Below are 19622 nucleotides of genomic sequence, written 5' to 3'. Positions count from 1 at the left end.
GGACACAGAGCGTGGGTTGTGAGCTTAACTGCCACCAGATCACAAAACAACAGCAAACTGCTTCTGTTTCTCTTGATTAGCCATATGTATCAAAACAAGATCTCTGAAAACAACTGTAACCAGTGACCTGAGATGTTCCCTCTCTGAGAAAACATCCTTCAGTATTCTAATAAATAATAATACGAAGAGATTCTTGGATTACTTTATTTTTAAGTTTCAGAAGTGCCATTATTAAATTTAGTTGTTTAATATATCTCAAATGTTGGTTGTATTATACACGTTAAAAAACGGTGCTATATAGCACTCAAAGTGGTTCTTGTCTTGTAATCATAGGGGAACCACTTTAAGTGCATATAGGACCATATCTTGGTGCTTCAGTGGTTCTTCAGAAATTCTTCAGCGGTTCTTTTGGATGACTGAGGTTCTTTATAGAACCGCTGAAGAACCATATGTATAAAGAACATGTTAAGGCCCTCTATGGTTACTCAGCGGTTCTATATAACACCTCAGTCATCCCAAAAGAAACGCTGAATAACCACTGAAGCACCAAGATATGGTTCTACGTAGCACTTAAAGTGGTTCCCCATGATTATGAGCCAATAACCACTTTTAGTGCTATATAGCAACCTTTTTTTGTAATTTGCTTTCCTGTTTGCCACCACAATATCATCAACACCTGTTACATATGATACTTGTAGAGCAATCACAGTCCAGCAATCAGGAGCAACCATCAAATTCCCATAGAATGTAACATAGAAGGTTGCATGATGTTCCTAAATTCATGAAATTAACTATTGTAGATGCTTAAAGAAAGTTATGAGGTATCAGGGTACACTTCCATCCCAAGGGAGTGCATATTAATAACAGTATATGAATTGGCATGCAGCCTTATTGTCTCTTCTGACACAGAATACATTATGTTATTCTATTGCTGTCTGGGCTCGGAGTTGCTGGCTAATGCATGTTTTAACCCAAAGTACAAACTCTGAGATAACATCCTCCCATGCAGCACATGACAAACAACCTCATTTGTTGGGAGCCCATTAGAGGTAACCACAGAGGATGTTGATTCTTAGTGAAGGTCAAGGGTCAGAGTTCTTTCTCATAGTCTCATCTTTCCTTATTTGAAGGAAACAGTGAAATCCATTGACAAAACCAGAATACTAAACAAAAGTGAGTCAGTATCGTTTGGAATATTTCGGGAATTATGCATGGTACTTCCTATGAGACAGTAAATCCGATTACACTGATGTTAATTAAACAGGACAAATAAAATCGCACTCGTGGCTGTTCTACAACCCCACCACCAATAAAACAAACAAAAGCCCACTGTGTGTACTGACCCGCACTGTATTACATTGGGGTTAATGAACTTTAGCTTCTCATTGTCTAGGCAAACGTGGACAGACAGGGGCTTGATGATGCAGAAATCCAACCAGATTAGGTAATAAGGAAGACCAGTGTCAGTCACTGGTGCTACACAGGCTTTGTGAAGAGGAAAGCGTCTCCGTGCTGTTCCACTTCCTGTCCTGGCACAGCTTGGATATGTGCCGTGAGGTCACACACACAAAATCACACACACAGAAAGTCCCTGTCAACACCCGACATGCCACCCGACACACACCTCCTCACTCCTCGACCTTCACACACACCCATGGAGTCTCCAAACGACTAAGAAACCCATTGACCTGACAGACTGGGCCTGCTGGCTATGTATTCACGCACATACAACAACACACACAACAGCAAACATTCTCTGCCTCAGTGTCTGTCTCCCTCCGGCAGACTCTTGTTGAAAGGCGCTTCCTAAGCATAAGTAAAACAGCCGGATAATGAGAGCATTCTGAAACACAAACACACAAGAGAGAATCTCCGACTTACAATCTGCTGTTAGTCTGTGAGTTTCTGCAGAAATACCTTGCTTCACTTTTCATATTTGAGTGGTTTAGAAATCTCGTTATTTTGCAAGAAGTCTGCAGGAGCGTAAAGGAAGTTATCGAATGTCGGAGTCTGTGAGCTTTAAATGTGATGCTTGTCAAAAGAGACTATGCCTGTGGCTGTAGCCATGCATGTGGAACTGGTTCCGAATATTGCTCATGAATGATAATCACTCAACTGCATGATGTCATGACATATACCATTATTGTTCAGGAGTAATGAGACCTCTTTTTTCCAAAATATTTACTGAGCAAAACAAGTTGGAAAGCAAGTTATGACAGCGTCTGGATAAAATGGCCTGTCTATTGTGAATATTTGCATACTGTGAACTTTACAAGTTGTTTGTCTACTGTGATATTACAAATAGACATACAACAGGAACATTAGGTAAAAGAACATTGGCCTATATTTAAAATAGGTCAGTTTGTTGGTAAAGCAGTGTATATTTCAGAAGGTTTTGGGTTCAGTTTGTCCATCAGATGAGTAGTGGGTAGTGTTATTTGGATTCTTTCATCTTAAACAACTAGAAGGAGAACAACGTATATTTACAGAATGCAGAAGTCTCAAGCCATATTTATATTTCAAAGTGAAACTATGTTGACAGGAAGTCTTAAAATTGCCACATTTAGCTAGACACTAAAAAACTGAGATGCATTAGTTACCTTTGGACAGAAGAGACTATAATTTTCCAAGAAAATTAGATGCTAACAGCTGCTTCTTTGGATTTCTGTTTTCTAGAGTAACCCCATTCTTAATGTCTTAACAGCATTCAGAGAAAAAAAGTTAGTCACACTGTACAATCAAACCCTGCAGTCATGCAATGGACAGGAATACTTACCCGCATAATCATCCTCCTTTTCCTGACACTGCAGCAGGCTGTCCAATCTGAAAGGAAAATATTATGACACATTTAGCACTGCAGTAAACTATCCTGTCTTACTGTGAAAATATACACATCACAAACGACTGCTAAATTACACCGACTGAATAAAATTTGCAAATGGGCCACTAGCAGGCTCTTTTTTTATTTATTAGTTTATTTACAGTTTGCCCTGTTCCCAAATTTATTGTGAGAAGTTATGATTTGATCAATTTGAGCAAAAATCTAACAAATATGCGTCCCATTGCTAATACCAGTTGAGATACAGGAACCTAATAGTCACGACAGATGAAGTGTTACCTTGTTTAGCATCCTGTAGACTCAGAACTGTGTCACACTACACGCTACAGACGTATCTATGTATCTCATTGTTCTTTTAAATGAATAATAAGTACATACTGTAAACACTAACCAGTGTGATTCAGAGGGGAGTTTTGGGAAACCCATTCTAATCTGATTCCCATGAGCCTCTGCCAGTGGGAAACATCACAATAAAACACTCTCAGGGAGTAGGCCAACCTCAGAAAAGTTCACATCTGCATTTGCATCATGTTTGTCTCCAAAAGCCTCTGTTGGGTTAGCATTAGCCTGCAACCAGCTAAACGTGCTAATCAAATGAAGATCTTGTTTTCACAGACATGCACACAAGGCTGTATTGTGGGTGTTCTCGGTGCCTGCCCACTATTTCTGGGGTTTTGGGGGTTGGCCATGGCGTACTGATTAAGCGCTGGTTTCAGAATTGGAGGGTGTGTTTCCGTCTTATGGTCAATAGCTGTGGAACCATTTCAAATTAGCGGTTAGAAAGTTATGCCGCGAAAAACTTAAGACAGCTGTAGAGTAATCAAGCAGATACATGACGTAGAACAACATTTCAAGTCTTATGTTGAAAACTCCCTGCTCAGCAACTTCAATAAACACTCTGAGGCAAGCATTGTATTGAGAATTGAACTTCCTCCATTACATGTGATTTCCCATCTGGATTGAGAGATTATGGCATTCATTAGCATTAGCATTAACATTGTGGGATTATGCTGAATAATTTTAGGAATAAAACTTTAAAGTGCTTTAAAGTGTAAAGCATTGGCCACATTTAGTGCATTTCAGCTGATCTTTGGTTTGACTTGCACCCATCAGCGCACACAAAGAGTCATTTATGATGATAATGCTTTGTAGTCTTCCCTGGAGATCTAACTTCAACAAGTTGTGTGGGCCCCATCGGCTCTATCCTGAACTATTTTAGCCTGTGAGCTCCTGACTCAGCTGTGACGCAAGGTCAAACACAGGGAATGTCAATATTTCCAATAGCAGAGACATCATGACTATTTGTTCTTTGCCTTCTTTCCCATGCCTCCCTGCTGTCGACCATCAAATATCATTAGTCTAACACTAAGCGTTTAAAAAATTACCACACATTTTTGTAACTGGCTAATGCACTCACAAAATTTCAGATGACTCATTCCAATAAGGCACCACAAGCTGTCAGCAGTAACGAACAACAGACCGAGCACAAGACTGATGCTGTTCATGCAAGTTTCCCTTCATGTGATGTGTGCTGTCCACAATTGCTTAATTACTTCAAACTAAAAAGCTGTCATTGTTAGGGCGAGTGCGTTGTCGAACACAATTTGCCTTTGACGGGGGTAACGTGAGAGCTGCGATTCTCAGACGTGACATCAGAGATGGAATGCATGTTGATGTCTACCTCCAGGCACACGCTGACTCGCAGTGAGGTACAGTGGGTCATTCTGTCGCATTCCCCCATATAGATGTGTGTAAACCATACGTTAATAAAGAATACAATAGATTAGTATAACCTCCTTATACCTCGTTTCTTCGGCCTTTCTTGTTTTCAAATTTACCTTTCTGTATTAACAAACCATATTCAATTTTTCAAGGGCATCATCCCCAATCATGCAGTTATGCACAAATCAAAATAGTATTACTTATAACATTCTTTATGAAAGAAAGTTTAAAATCAAAATACTTTTAAAACTACCTTTTCGAACCGGACATGCATACGGGACCCATTTAACAGAATGATCCCAATACTCATTCCCTCCTGCTAAGAAAAGACGTGGGGCGTGAAACACCTTTAATTATGCAAATATGTGATGAGAAAAATGGGAATAATGGACCGACTGACTAAAGAACCTATGACCAACACTGGTAATGAAGGAAGAAAAGAGGCTGGATCTGACTCACTGACTCGGAGACAGTCCAGAGCCCCAGTGACGGCCTCTACAGACTTGAGCTCTCACAAATGTATTGTGTTCAGGGGGATTACCATGATATTTGACCCATGCTGGAATTCTGGAAGTTCATTATAGCACATCCTCTCATGTGAAGTGGGTCACTGTGTTTTGTAAAGACATCAGATGTAACTCCCAGTGCTTTAAATATTCCAGAATAGCTTCTTCCTAAAGGTGTATCATCGTGCAGGTATTATCAAGTGTGATGAGTTTCAAGAGCGCACTGAATTAGTTTACTATTTAAATATGTTGGTCTGGCACTCAAATACATTCCCTTGTAAGTATCTCTTAAACTTATAAATGGAGAAATGCGCACGTCAAGGAAAATTCTAAATTGCCTCCCGCAGTGGTGAAAATACTGGGTTTTCTCAGCTCGCCTCTTGAGAACATTTTCCCAGACCAATTTGCACAGGTGAAAGGATGAGAGTGGGGCATTAGCAGGGGAGATTTTGGTTGGGGCAGGGAAGAGTCGAACAAAACCACAGATTTGCAAAGTAAGCACACCAGGGGGACTTGTTATAGGCTAATCCATCTAGACAAGCCCCTACTAAAAGGACTTGTTTGGCCAGCAGCATCCTAAACATGTTATCAACTTGTATCCTGAGGATGTGCTGGAGGTTTTTAAATGACTGAATTAAAAGTAAGCACTTTCTAAACTTGAATCAGTTAGTGCAGGGGTTGTCAAAGAGACAGGTTTATGGAAACAATGAAAAGTATGCTTAAACCCATTATATTATCGCATATACATTAAAACAGTTGTAGCGGAACAAACAATGTTTCTAATCAGTTGTTTCCTGGGCAGGGGGTCAAGGTTTGGCTGGTTAACAATGGGAGTCAGACCTACTGTGACTTGTAGAGGCTATTCAAAAGAAGTTTGTATTCTATCGAAATTACATGTATAGTACAACATGAACTATTACAAATTGTCAGCACCGGTGGTCTAGTGGACAGTGCACTCACATGTTGCAAAAAAAATGCAATGCAATAGGAACAGTCTTGTCCAATCTTTTCAGAATTGCACCTGGTTTTACTTATGCCTACTGGTCTTGCTCCCCCCTTTGAATAGGGTCAGCCAATTCAGAGCTTAAAGTCTTGTTCCGAGCTTCCTTCCTATGAAAGCACACCTCAAGACTTTTGCCCTCTGCTCAGTTATGACAAAAGGGAGGTGAATTACACAACAAGCTGACACTTTCATGCATATGCTAATACGGGCTGTCAAACGTTTGTTAATACGTTGACGGGAACTCGCTGAACAATGCTGAGTAGGACAAACAGAATACAAACAGTGAACCAATTACAAAAGTGGCTTATTAGTGGTGTTTGCTAGAGCAAGTGTCAGTTTTGCTTTTCTTTAACATAGAATAAAGGGTTTATTTAAATCCATTAACCTCGAGGTGTTGGATGTGGTATTACATGTAAATAAGTTGAATAGACTCATTGCATTAACCTAAAGGGATATCAAGGGCCCAGCGATATGTGTCTGGGCTTTTTATATTTTATCTATGACCCTTGTTATCACCTTACAATGCCCTGACAATAACCCATAACTTCGGGTTATTTTATAAAACTTGCTCTTACATAATGGCTTTGTTGCACAGACATGGCTTAGCTTAAGCCAGCACAAAAGGCCTTTTTTTCATGCGTACGCAGAACGCACAGCCTTGCAAAGAATGCTGCTTTCCGCTCATAAGTGTACACAGGTTTTGACGCAAGCGCAAGCGCATTACGACAATTTGCAATATCTCTTCGGGACTACGGGAGTCAGGTTTTCTTCTACTACATTGAATCGATGCTCAGTTGCCAACTGGTGGTTAAACCAATTACTGCAAGAAATGGAATGCACATGCGCGACCAAAATTCCGGCAGTGCACTTACATACTATTCTGATGACGAAATTTGCATCAAACGCACTGTACGCTGTCCCTCACGTATGCATAAATAGGAAGGTATACTTTGGCCTTAACCCTTAGTTAAATTATGAAATTTAAGTTGTGAAACATTACCGGTGTGCATCTTGAGATGAAACAATGGCACTGACATATTTTAAGATGTTATTTTTAGTACAGACAGCTCAAAAATTTATTTTATTCTGGGACTAGCCCCTTAACCCTTGTCTGTGAAACCGCGCAAATGAGTCCTTGCAAGTGACAACAATTCCAATCCCGTTTGAGCAACATTTTTCAATCTTGTCCCCTCTCCCTATTTCTCAACTGCCCTTACAAGAAAATAAAATGTATTGACTGTCACAAGGCATTGTTGCCTGGCCTACTTCACCTGACAGCAGCCTAACAAGGGTCCAGGGCCAACGAGTTCAGAATTGTGCTGGCCCAATGATGTGATCCCAAAAGAATGTGCACTCTGACCCACATCCAGAAGCCTGTATAAAGGGATGCCAAGTGGTCCGGAGAAGAAAGCCCTGTGTTTGGGACCCCTGCAGCCCGTCCCCCGCCCTTCAATTTCCAAGCTGCCCGCTCTTTACGAACACTGTGCTGTTCTAATCCACCCCTGCGTTGTCCTGGTATACGTTAACACCCCCTCCAATTTGCACAGACGCTCTCTCTCTCTTTCCCTGCAGCTGCAGCGAGAAAGGCCAGCTTCCTTTATGTAATCACCTCGGAGACACAGTGCCACTGCATGAGGCCCTTATTGTCTGCCAGTGGAGAGTGCCGCTCCAAATAGTTGCCGTCCTTGGATGAGTAGTCTGCTGTTCAAGTAAGTCTGGATGGAAAACAGACAGTGGAGACCACACTTGAATACTGACGACAGATGAGCAGGTGCACCCACACATACACACACACTTATAGAAAGATGGATCAGTGAGTACAAGAGGCAGCTAATATATTTCCAGAGAGAAACAATCCAGCACAGTCGTTCATGGGATGCAGACATTTTACTACAAGTGATTTCACTTACTGTTTGAAATGAGCATTGAGTACTATTTGGCTGTCAAAAGCGGAACAAGTAATATGTATGACATCAGAACATGCTTTTAGTATAATTATGATGTAGTGCAAAATGTGAGCTTATTTTGCTGAACAAAAAGCACGTATAAAAGAGAATGTTTTGATTTCTAAAATGAGTCAAGATGAAATTCATTACTTTTTTTGAGGGGTGGATTTCAGTGTAAGAACCCAATAAGCATTTTGGGCAGCACTGGCATTACGGGTGAACAAAATTCTGGCTCTGGATTATTTCCTAACCTGGTTCCTCAATTTAAAATCCATTTCTCTATTTAAATTTTCTACTGGAAGGCTGGAATACACTACAAGAGTTTTGCTAAGTTTTTGCCCTGATTTTCATTCTGGGCTTGTTGCAGAAAGTTTGCGAAAGTCTGCAAGTGTGTGATGTCTAGTTTTCAAAAATTAGATTTTAAAAGTCGTGTAGTGTATTCCAGCCTTAAGAAAACAGATAGAGCATGTACTGACCACACACTTAACACAGCAGAGCATTCACATCCCGTTCATCCCTTCACACTGGTGCTTTGGATCATCCGAGGGCCTGTAGATTTTGATAGCGGTGTAATCTTTGTGCTGTAAATTCCATACAGGGTCTCCAGTGTTTGCAGCAGTGTGAGGAAGAGGAGGAGAATAAGAGTCCAGAGCAGATCGGCGAGCGGCCTCGGGTCTGACCTGCGCTTCTGAAAGGAAGGCTTTGTCTGGCATATGCCACGCTGCTGAAACCGGACACCCATAGAGATTACAGCCTGAAGAATAACTTCACGTAAAAGCCCCTTCACTGCACCAAATGTCACCGCTGGCCTGCAATACACAGTAAATGAAGATACGGTCACAGAATGCACCAAATATGGCAGGAGACAACTATTTACCAGAGTGAGACGTCCATGAAGGTTCTGATGCAGTATTGGATGACTGGATGTTTGATAAGACCTGATGAAAAAACTGAGCCGTTTAAACATTTTACATTTTATTTCAAACATTTATTCTCTTCTGTGTCACTGTTATATTAGAAATCTTTATTACACAATTTATTCATTGCGAAGTATTTGTGGAACACAGATCCTAGCTAATGCATCATAAACACGGTGAAAATCACTGCAAAGCCAGCTTCAACTGGTTTATTGAATCAGTAAAATGGTGACAACAGCAATACATGTATGATGAGTATGCTATAGTTCAATAACTTATATTATAATCACAATAAAAAATTCTTCCCACACGTAATACGTAATTTAGCAGCCTGTACAGCAGCAAGTACAGCAAGTAAATATGAACTTACAATTGAATTAATACAAAATTCAACTGATGTGTGATAACTGATGTGTGTACAGGTTATTTTACAACAGCTTTGAAAAGAAGCTCATAAAATCAAAATTTGACCAATCTGTTGTTTTAGCAATGAAACAGCAGAAAATACAATACAGATAATATAGTCATGGATAAAACAGGCACAACGTTCACATCTCAGAGGAAGCACAGCCTTTAGTGCCTAATCGCTTTTTAAAAAACAATCACTTCATTAAAAATATTAGAGACACTAATTATCATTAAAATGATATTGTATTAAGCAAATTCATCTGCCAAGCTCCCACTGGAGTATGAAGTCCCTGACTTACCACAATGTTGCTATGCAACAAGAATATCAGGTGTGAGTGCTGTGTGGTAATGTGTTGAACAGGTGTTTTGCATCCTATCTGTTACTATATTGTGTTTATTAGCACAGCTGGAATGTTGTTTGACTAATCAGTACCTGAGTCTGCTTATAATTGATCAGTTATCACTTTCAATTGATTTGAATTCACAAGTTACAATCGATATATTTTGCTCAAGTGTGAATTTTTTAAATGCGAAATATACTTTTTTTAAGCATCTTTTATTCATACGTTCGGGTATTGCATAAAGCAAAGCAGCCATACTAAGTAGGAAGTACTCTAAAAAGTACCTAATAAGTAGGAAAGTAACAACAAATTATGCAACCTGCAAAAACAATGGTTGTGTTTGTTTTGTATGGTTCCAGAAAGAACCTTCTATCTTCTGATCTATAGACTAAGGAAACAGTTATTTGGGAACCAACAATTGTTCTTCACTCTTAAAAATGAAGGTGCTTAAAATGTTCTTCACAGTGACGCATAGAAGAACCATTTTTGTTCCGTCTCTTTCTTACCTTTTTATAATCTAAAGAACGTTTTTCGAAACAGGAAAGTTCTTCAGATGTCAAAGGTTCTTTATGGAACCATTTAGCCGGAAAAGGTTCTTCTATGGCGTCGTGTCTTTACTATATTTATAATATCTCATCTTGAGCATTTTTGAGGCAATTTTGAAAGCAGTGATGACCCAACTGGCCAAGTAGTTAAACCATTTCATATTCGGTGCAGTGTTAATCTTTAATATTATAAGACATTCCAGCAAAAACAATATCTAACAATCCTCAAAAAACTATCAATAATCATCCCTTAATCTCACATTATATTCATTAAAGAAAATGTGTTTGACAAAAGTCTAATGAGCACTGAAGGTTCAGTCATCAAAGAGGTGGAGGATACTGAAGTGGCATTTTAAAGGCGCAAATTGGGATGTCTTGCATAAGCTTCTAATTGCACGCCTGGTGTTGTCAAGGCATTGGAAGGTGACAGCAGGTGAAAGCCGAGTCGTGTTTTTTGAGGGTCTGGAATTTAAATGCGCCATCCTCCTCTACCCGTTCACACACACACACCCGAGCGAGCGAGAGTGGCAATCAAGCGCCTCTCCGCATGAGCGCGGCCCTGCACTCACCCATTCTCTCTGGTCCTGTCAATCCCTGTCAGGGTGTCAGGTAGTTATTGTGCCAGGAGCGCTATGCCTGATTATTTATTTAAAAACTCATCCATTCCTCAACCCACCAAGGTCAATGTTTCTCCAAACCGGTTCAGGTGTTTTGGCGAGCTGTTGAAAGTCACTTTAATATAGCTCGAGATAAAGAAGTCTTCTTTGAGGATACGCACGCGTATGCATATGATCCATCAGGCGGGCGTCTCATCGTACGGCCCCTCATTCTATTTTTATTGTTATTTTAAAGCTTTTCAAATCCAGATACTGTCCACTGAGTAGCACCGGCTTTCTCTCACTTTTTCAACTTGCTATAAAAAAGTAATTCTGCTCAGTAACATCCTCGGAAATGTCTAGCACGGCCTGATGGTTTGCGCCAGTCTTTTCTTCGTAATAATTGAAAGAGGAAAGTGCAGATGGAACAGTGCAATAATAATAAACATTTATATTGCTCATTTATATGGAAAAATCCATACGCTGGTACGCTACAATCACGCGGCGATAGAAATATATAACGTGGACATGCATGGCGGCATTGCTTTCATTGGAAATGGAACTGTGTATTCATCACTTGGTCGTTATATTAAAAGAGAGCAATAGCAGAGATTGTTGTGAACGGCAAAACCTTTTATCTTAATCTACGGAGTTGATGTGGGTACGTACGTGCCCGGGTTTCGATGTGGCAGCCCCTCTCTCTCTCTCTCTCTTTCAAAACATGAGGCGCTTTGAGCCTGGGCTGAAAAATACAAACGCTCCTGGGCTGCTGTGTGTGCGAAGCAGATACTTGTTCACGAGCAATATCTGTTTATATCAGACTATGCATTTATGTAATTCTCCAGAGAATTTGAAGAATAGTACATGTGCTACGGTACAAAACAAAGCCTCTGGTTTTTAACCTGATGACTAAGCAAATCAATGGAAGGATGTTGTTTCTGTATAGCGGTGGCAAGCCTGTCAATCCTTTAATTCAATTCAAAATCTATGTTAGATTTTCCTAAATCAATCCGCCTCGATCCAATATGTCATTTAATAAAGCGTCATTCACATGAGAACTGTGTGTGCAATAGAAACCTGTGTGTACCACCAGGGGCTCCGTAACGGGGGGATGAGGACGATTCTAAGGGCCCTTGTTTCACTGGGGGCCCAACAGAACCCGCGTGTATGTGCGTGTCCCCTTAAGACGTATGCGGTGTGTTTGTCCCCTTAAAAAGACGCTGGCACTGGCGCTGCAGAGCTTCACATTTCTGAATGTGGATCGACATGCCGCAGCGGAAAACAAAATAAGGATATCAAAAGAGAAAAGAGAAACAAGAGAGAGGTCGAGACGATTGTCACTCAGTTTTTTAGAAAACAAGGTGATTTACGTTAACACAATTTGCCAAGGAAGTATTTTCATGCATTCGAGAATCGAGTTGATAGCGATGAGCTTTAGGAAAGACAGAAACGCAACAAATGCTAAACTAGTCCATTTATGTATATTAAAGCTTTTCACCTTGCAACAACTTTAAGAAATCTATCTAAATGGAGCTGTAATCTGAAATAGTACAGTTATGTATGCAAAATTTCAGTTATTGTAATAAACCCTTGAAAATGATTTATTTTTTGTCTCTTATTGAAAGCAATATGCAATAACTCTTTGGGGGCCCGGAGTTCAAATAAACCAGCGGGCCCAGAAACCCCAGAGGCACCCCTGTGTACCACACATCAGGAAGGTTTTCTTTAAAACAAAGCAAGTCAATCCATCACAAAGGCTTTTTATGGATTCCGCCAGTATGTTAACTACTCGCCATCAAAAAGTTCGCTGTGAGCCTCGCTCGCCGCAAGCCTAAGGCAAGAGAAGCTTGCCCCACAAATCCCACCAAACTAAAATTGGTCAGACGCTTCGGATAAGCATATATATTGTACGCTGTTAACTTTTAAGCGTCTATTTAGATGTCTGTTCACATCAGTGGGTGCAATTATGTGAATAAGTCAGGTTTGCAATTCAAAAATGTTAGAAGGAGAACGGTAACAGCAAAAGGAGGACCCCCGCCACATTGCTGAGGGGGGACCACTCCCCGTCTACAAATGGAAATTAATCCCCCAAAAAACATCCTCATCAGTATTCTGCTCACACAGCCTCCAAACATACAGCAGGGAGGTGTGAGGGGGGGTTTTGCTGTGCCAAGTCCTAACTGACTGTACAGGCTCCCGACATCCAAAAATTCTCTGTTTTTCCTTCTTCCAAACTTCATCGACATCTATTCATGCTCAGTAGTCCTATTTAGCGATTGTTTCCTCTTTTGGAAAGTAGTTTTTACTTTGTGAGACAAACAGGGCTGGCAGTCGAGGCGGGGCCGCGTCTCTGTGTCTGTCTGTCAGATGGGCTTTAAAGAAGAGCCCATGTACGAGAATAAATTATGTGGACATTATCATAACACAAAAAAAGATCCATCCAATCCAGGATAAATTGCTTCTTGCTTTCAGCTGCTTCAAATTGCCCATCTGACGTGTTTTATTCTGCTTATGTGTAACTCTCTATGGATGTGAATATATTATTTCTGTCGTGCACCTAGATTTTAAATGGATGTAGGCGTAGAAACATGGCTGTGTGTTACTGATACTGTACATGTCAACCAAACATGCTTTTTACACATGGTTTTTGCTGGCACTTTTTTATGTAAATCTGTATCGTGGTGGGTGAACACATTTGGGAGTTGGGGGGTTGGGGACACGGGAATTTAATTGTGATTGGATGACGGTTTAGTTTTTTTCTTGCTTCCTCGTTTTCATTCCTTTTATGGGTAAAATGTCAAATTGACCAATGAGACATGCTCGGGGGAGTTTTGATTTTAAAATGAGTTACTCCACGAATCAAAATAGCATAATTTCAGCTCTGTGCTCTGAAAAGATCAGCGACGATACCAGCGCTTAAATCTTCTTCTGATTGGCCACGTTCTGCCTTGCCCGCAATCACAGTCAAATTTAAAACTGTATCTCCCTTATTCAAAGCATAAATTTAATGAATTGCCTTACAAAAAGTCTAAATTGACATACGCATAGACTCGCCAACACAAGATCGAGTCCTTGAGCTTCAGGAACCAGGTGTTTGAGTGTAAAAAAATATTTAACTGGGGTGTTGCCAAGTATACCCAAAACACGAACAATGTAAGTTTCATCTAATGCACCACATTACTGTAATCGAAGCTGTGACTGAACGTAAAGCTGTGGTTTTACTAATCTAAGAGACAACATCTGGAAGATAACATGCACTATTAATACAATTCATACTGAGGGTAAGGATTTGAACAAAACCCTAACAAAAAGTATATACTTTAAATAATACTTCACACATCATCGTTTGTGCTACTAACCATGTTTTTGTTAGAGAACAGTTCCTTTTTAATCACTTCCAGTAAACTTGTTACATTTAAAATTGGCCTAGATACCATATATACTTGAATACATTGCATGAATACAGCATGGTAGCATACAGTCAACACACCTAAGCAACGCCGTGGCAACCCCCCACAATTACCTCACATCAGCGACTTTCAAAAAATGTAAATATACAAAAATGTATACATATCTGAAAATACTACAAATAATAATAAGAATATATAGCCTTATATTATGTTTGTTTTATTATTTTCCTGTTCCCCATATTCAGCGTGGTTTATTTGAACACATGAATACATTTTGCAAAAGTTATCTGTATTTTTAATTGCCGCAACAGACTTTGATTACATCACATGTAGACACTCCCTGTTCCGGAATAGACATTGAGGGAGTATGTGGCTCAATGGCCCAATGTCAAAGGGTGGAGAAGTCAACCACACAGTCTCTCTCTCTTAAACTCACTGCTCTTCCTGTCTCCACAGTTTTTTTATTTTTTATTGTCCTTTTCAAAACCCCTTTAGGTTTGGATTGGAAGCAATATGCCAGATACAAGAGAGGAAAACAAAACAGTAAAAGTGACACCCGAGTCAAAAAGAATCAACTCCTCACCCCTGAAGCTGCCTGCACTTTCACAGTATTCAACTTTTTTTTGTTCCTCTCTTTATAAATAATTTACACTGATCATAACAGTGAGACACATCATGGCTTACCAACAATCTCTTACATCACACTTTAACTCCTTTTCTGTCATTCTTCAACAGTGATGAAGATTCCCGGTCGCTAAAATGCTGATATAGGAGTAAAGGCGTGGCCGTTGACTAATGCCGTGCACATATGCTACTGTGCCGGCTAATGATTCCTTCTCAAGAATAAGGAACGAGGAACAGACCAAACAGCAAGTAAGAGAGAGAGAAAAACTGTAAACAGAATGTGCTGTTAGTGCCACTTTGCCATCATTGCGTCCCGTTTGAATGCTTAGCCAAGAATAACAATCCATAATTCATGAGTTGCCGTCTAGTCCACAGACACAAGTCAACGAAGCATTTATTATTCATTGGCACACACCTCACGTGATGAATTCTCTAACAAATGGATTTGAGGCTCAGACCTTATTTTGGTGTTTTATTCTGTATATTTATTTATTTATATTCGTTTTTTTCCCTTGCTTTTCATAGCATTTTAATAATAAATGAAAAGGGGTGTAAATCATTAATTGGCAGCAATTAACAGCGATTAACTAGCATGTTTAAAGAACTGATGAGAATTCTCTGTAAATCATTTCAAATAGACCCATCAAAAAACCTTTCCAAAAAATCCAACTTCCATATAAAATTCTGGAAATGTTCTTTGGGCATCATGATTCACGCATTAAACTAAGCAAAAAACATTGTCTTTTTCTAAACGGTCAAGGTTAAAGGTCATGTCGAGAGCGGCCCCAACACGGTGGCTTGTACAACTGTTTATGAAAATACATAATCATTTATTCCAAGACTTTGCCTTTCTAATGTACAGTAATTTAAAAATGAGCTGATTTTATTGTTTTTGTTGTGTGGGGGGATCCAGTGGCATATGTTTGTTTGGTTTTAATCAGATCTGAACAAACACTGCATCTGATTTAGCTATTTATTCCTCACAGCGCTTCTTATGATATGCATGTGTTGGTGACCTACTTTTGCATGAGCTGATTCAGCACGAGGCGGCAGGGGTGCAGGGATTTGGGGTCCCTCATGTCAAACTATCTATTGTGTTCCAGTGTGTGTGTGTGTGTGAATTAAATTGTTTATGAATATGTTTCGATATAAGTGTGTGTATCCTGGGTTGCAGACACACGGGGTCAAATTTTACAAAACTTTTCAGTACATTGAAATTAAAATATATTTCTGTTATTCAATAAAGTAGATTACATTCACAACCCATTTTACTACAGCAGTGTGATGTTTTTCTGAGTGATCCGTTTCAGCTTCAGGCTTCAATTTATGCATTGGGAATTGTTGACAGGTGATTGGAGTGGAGGGGCTGACTAATAGGAAGGATTTGTGCAGCGTGTAATATAGCATACTTTATAAACATTAATCTCTTTTTTGATCTGTTGATCTGAAGTTTCTGGCAAAAAAACACAGGTGTGCCTTCTTTTGAAGAGGCACCATAATGGTGTAGTTACAGTCTCCACAACTAGGGGCTCACCAGCCAAACCCTGATTTTTGCTTGGTGACGTCAATAAGAAAAGTTGTTAATGATTTTATGTTGACTTTAGCAAACCCAATGCTCTAGCATTCACCAGCACTTGCCTGACAATGTGATCTGAAGAAGTGTAGACAAACCCATCAGAGAAACCGAGTTCGGTGGTTGCATTTCCTCAGATAAATAGGAATAAAGCATATAATATGACTCAGGGACACTGTGGTCTGTAATATGTGGATGGTAAACACTGAGTAGTTTTAAGGGTGAGGTGTCCTTAAATAACACCCTACATACACAGTAACCGGTTCTGTTGCTGTTATGGCTCCCATCAGATAAGGTCAATGAAACTAATGAGAAAAATGACAACATGCTTATATCACTCCCTAGCGCTCATGTGATTTTATATTTAAAGAGACTCCTAGAATGTGTGTATATAAATAATCTTATTAGATTTCACTTCATATAATACTGTTCTGTATCTCAAAGTCAAACCCAACAGATTATATTTTGTTGAGACATGTTGCGATAGTGTAACATTGTTTCTGTTTGCGGATCAAAACACTGTGCAGAACAATACAGTAAAACAAATATAAACAGACAAATGCTTGCAGTGTCTACCCCAGTCTTAGCATGTGAAACTCACTGCATTTATTTATGTTTTATATCTTGGATCTCTGAGACCCCAAACAGATTTGTTATTTTACGCTGTGAACATTTGAAACATGCTATCAAGTTGACATTTGGTTTACAATCACTTCTCGGGAGAATAGAAAATGCCATGAAATATCAACATAATGGTTCAATGTTAAGTATGTCTTTTGAAATATTAAAAGGGCCTTGCGACCCCAAACAGAACATGAGGGTTAGACTGTAAGCTAATTTTAAGACACAAAACCAATGAAAGAAACCATTACAGAGATGATTCTGTGATTCAATTTCTGTCCTTGCACCCTCCATCTTTATATAAAACACTTGATGCAACACATCAGCCCCCCCGAAAGGCTTGTTTAAGTTCATGCAGTGGTGTCCAGACCAATCTGTGTGTGACATCACAGTATCGTGAGAGCGATCTGAAAGCAAGCCTACAAGATTCCTGGTATGAAAGTAGATGTTGTCTGCAATTTCTCGCCGTGCCTCTCTGTTTTTCTCACTCTCTGTGGCCTCGTCTGATTCACCGCATCATGTTTGCTGAGCACGAGAGAATCAGAGTTTGTCCAGACAGAGCTGTGTTTAATCTGTTTGTTTTAGGTCTTCATACCACTTTACTCTGTGATTACCATCAAATTAAGGGCACATTACATATAACACAATAATTGCAGACTTCATTTGTAATAAAAAAACTTTTGTGCATTCTGGAATGCACTGCACGCCTGTAAGCCGGAGGTGCGTGTTGAAACGCGAGTGGAGGAAACTGTCACGGCTGATGAAAGACCCAGGACGAGCAATACACGCTAACTGCATAAAAGCACCCTGATGACTCAACCTCTAGCACACTTAGCCCCGCTCCGGATTCAATTAGAGAACTACAGGCCCTCTATATAATGACGCAGAGCATGCTTGCAGTAAACACCGTGCGCCTTGTCCTTTCCTGCTAGCTGCGGTAATGGATTAGCCACCTCTTGACCCCCTCAGCGATAGACCGCTTGGTCCCTCAAGAGGCAGGTCAGAGGTCTTCGAATAGGTCCGGGCTGCACTCGATCCCCAATGCTATTATGCTAACCATCCAATTGTTTAACTCTTTCGTTCGTCCACCCCCTGTGGTCACCAAGCCTGTTTCTTTAATGGCAACGAGGTTGATTTTACGAGGGCAGCAATGCAAACAAACGCAGCGCATAGGCTGCTGTCTCCTAGGATTAGCAAATAGCTTGGTGATATAAATCAGAGTGACCAAAGGGTGTGCAGTTCCAGCCTCGTTGGAAATTGGCCATTACGCAACATAATGCGCGTGATCTATAATAATAAGTGTTCAGAACATAAGTGGGTCAAAATCTGCATGTTAGCACTTGAGAAAACAGGAGTGTGTTTGCCCACAGGAGATTATACAGATCGAAATGAATCCTGAGTCATCGAGGTAAACAGGTTTACCGCATTGTGAGCAGGTCAGAGAGAGCGAGAGTGAGGTAGGTTTCCACATAGCTACAGTATGTCCTCAGAGTGAACCATCTTTAGACCTTGATAACGGAGACATGACGTAGCATGTTATGTCTGACCTACTCGTCGTACAGAAGAGAAGCTGAAATGGGATTTTTAATGTGCGCAGTAATTAATCATGCTGCAAAACATACAAATAACAACTCATAAACCTTTTGTCATGAGACCCTTGAATTTCAGACCCAGATCCACAATACAGCAATCTGATGACCTGCATTAATGAAACTGATGACTGTTAACGTACCATAACACCTTTACCTAACACGCTTCAATATGAATACTAACCCTCTGAAGAGTTTTTTTCTTATGTAGACTAATGCAACAACAGTGAATGTCTGCAAGGCATGCTGGGAAGAAAACTACAATGCTACACTAGTTTGAACTAAGTCAGGGTGTTACTCTTGCACATAAATAAGACCAGACATAGCAACAGCAGAACACAAATAGAGCGTCTGCATCAGATGGCTGTTCGTGTTTCTTTCTTCCACCTCTACTGGTTTATTCTGCTCTCCTTTCTTCTTTCGCTTCTCATGCATGCATGCATCCACCCCGCACATATCTGTCTACTGTTAGAATCAAGACAACACCCAGCAATCTGCACTGCTTAACCAGGACTTTAGAACGCCAATTTCAGCTATCAAACTCCATAGTTACAAAACTTTTCCAATTCCAGAGTCCAACCCAAGCATGTGGAGCAGTCTAGCCTAGACCCGAAAGCTTTCAAAAGTGATGTCAGACACAGAAGAGGATCTTTACATGACAATTAGGCCCTGGCAAAACAGTAGGGAGTGGTTTCTGAGTTTATGGGCCCTTAAGTAATATGGGCCTGTTTGTTGATGTTATCCCAAGGGGGGTATCAGAGAGTTGGACAGTCCCTTGAGGTATTTGCTGCTTGTTTGTATTATCTTTCTAGAATGGCCAACTCTCTTTGAAGACATACAAGCTCTTTGAAGAACAATAGATGGGAAAGACTAGTGAAATCAGCAGGTTTGGTTTTCTAAAAAATCCGCCCAAAACATTGCTTGTGGCTTGCAACCTTTCTTGGGGCTTGCAGCGACAAAAACTTATTTACAGAATGATTAG

At 40.1% G+C, this 19622-nt stretch overlaps 1 long non-coding RNA gene across 3 annotated transcripts in view; it reads right to left on the bottom strand.

Moving 5' to 3' along the window:
• Positions 1-19622, bottom strand: part of LOC306902132 — a 68918-nt gene that overhangs the window by 15074 nt on the left and 34222 nt on the right. The window contains exons 3-6 of one of the 3 annotated variants that reach the window (XR_013787411.1): positions 8493-8825; positions 7680-7785; positions 2777-2823; positions 1774-2696 (exon numbers count right to left, since the gene is read on the bottom strand). This is a non-coding gene — a long non-coding RNA (uncharacterized lncRNA). Of the gene's footprint in view, positions 1-1773; positions 2697-2776; positions 2824-7679; positions 7786-8492; positions 8826-19622 lie in introns of those variants that run through there. The other 2 variants (XR_013787409.1, XR_013787410.1) reach the window with 2 other exon arrangements.

Source organism: Barbatula barbatula (genome assembly GCF_947034865.1).
Source record: "Barbatula barbatula genome assembly, chromosome: 12".
In the NCBI taxonomy this organism is placed as follows: domain Eukaryota; kingdom Metazoa; phylum Chordata; class Actinopteri; order Cypriniformes; family Nemacheilidae; genus Barbatula; species Barbatula barbatula.
The sequence above is the reverse complement of the archived record's forward strand: the minus strand, read 5'-3'. Positions and strand labels throughout refer to the sequence as shown.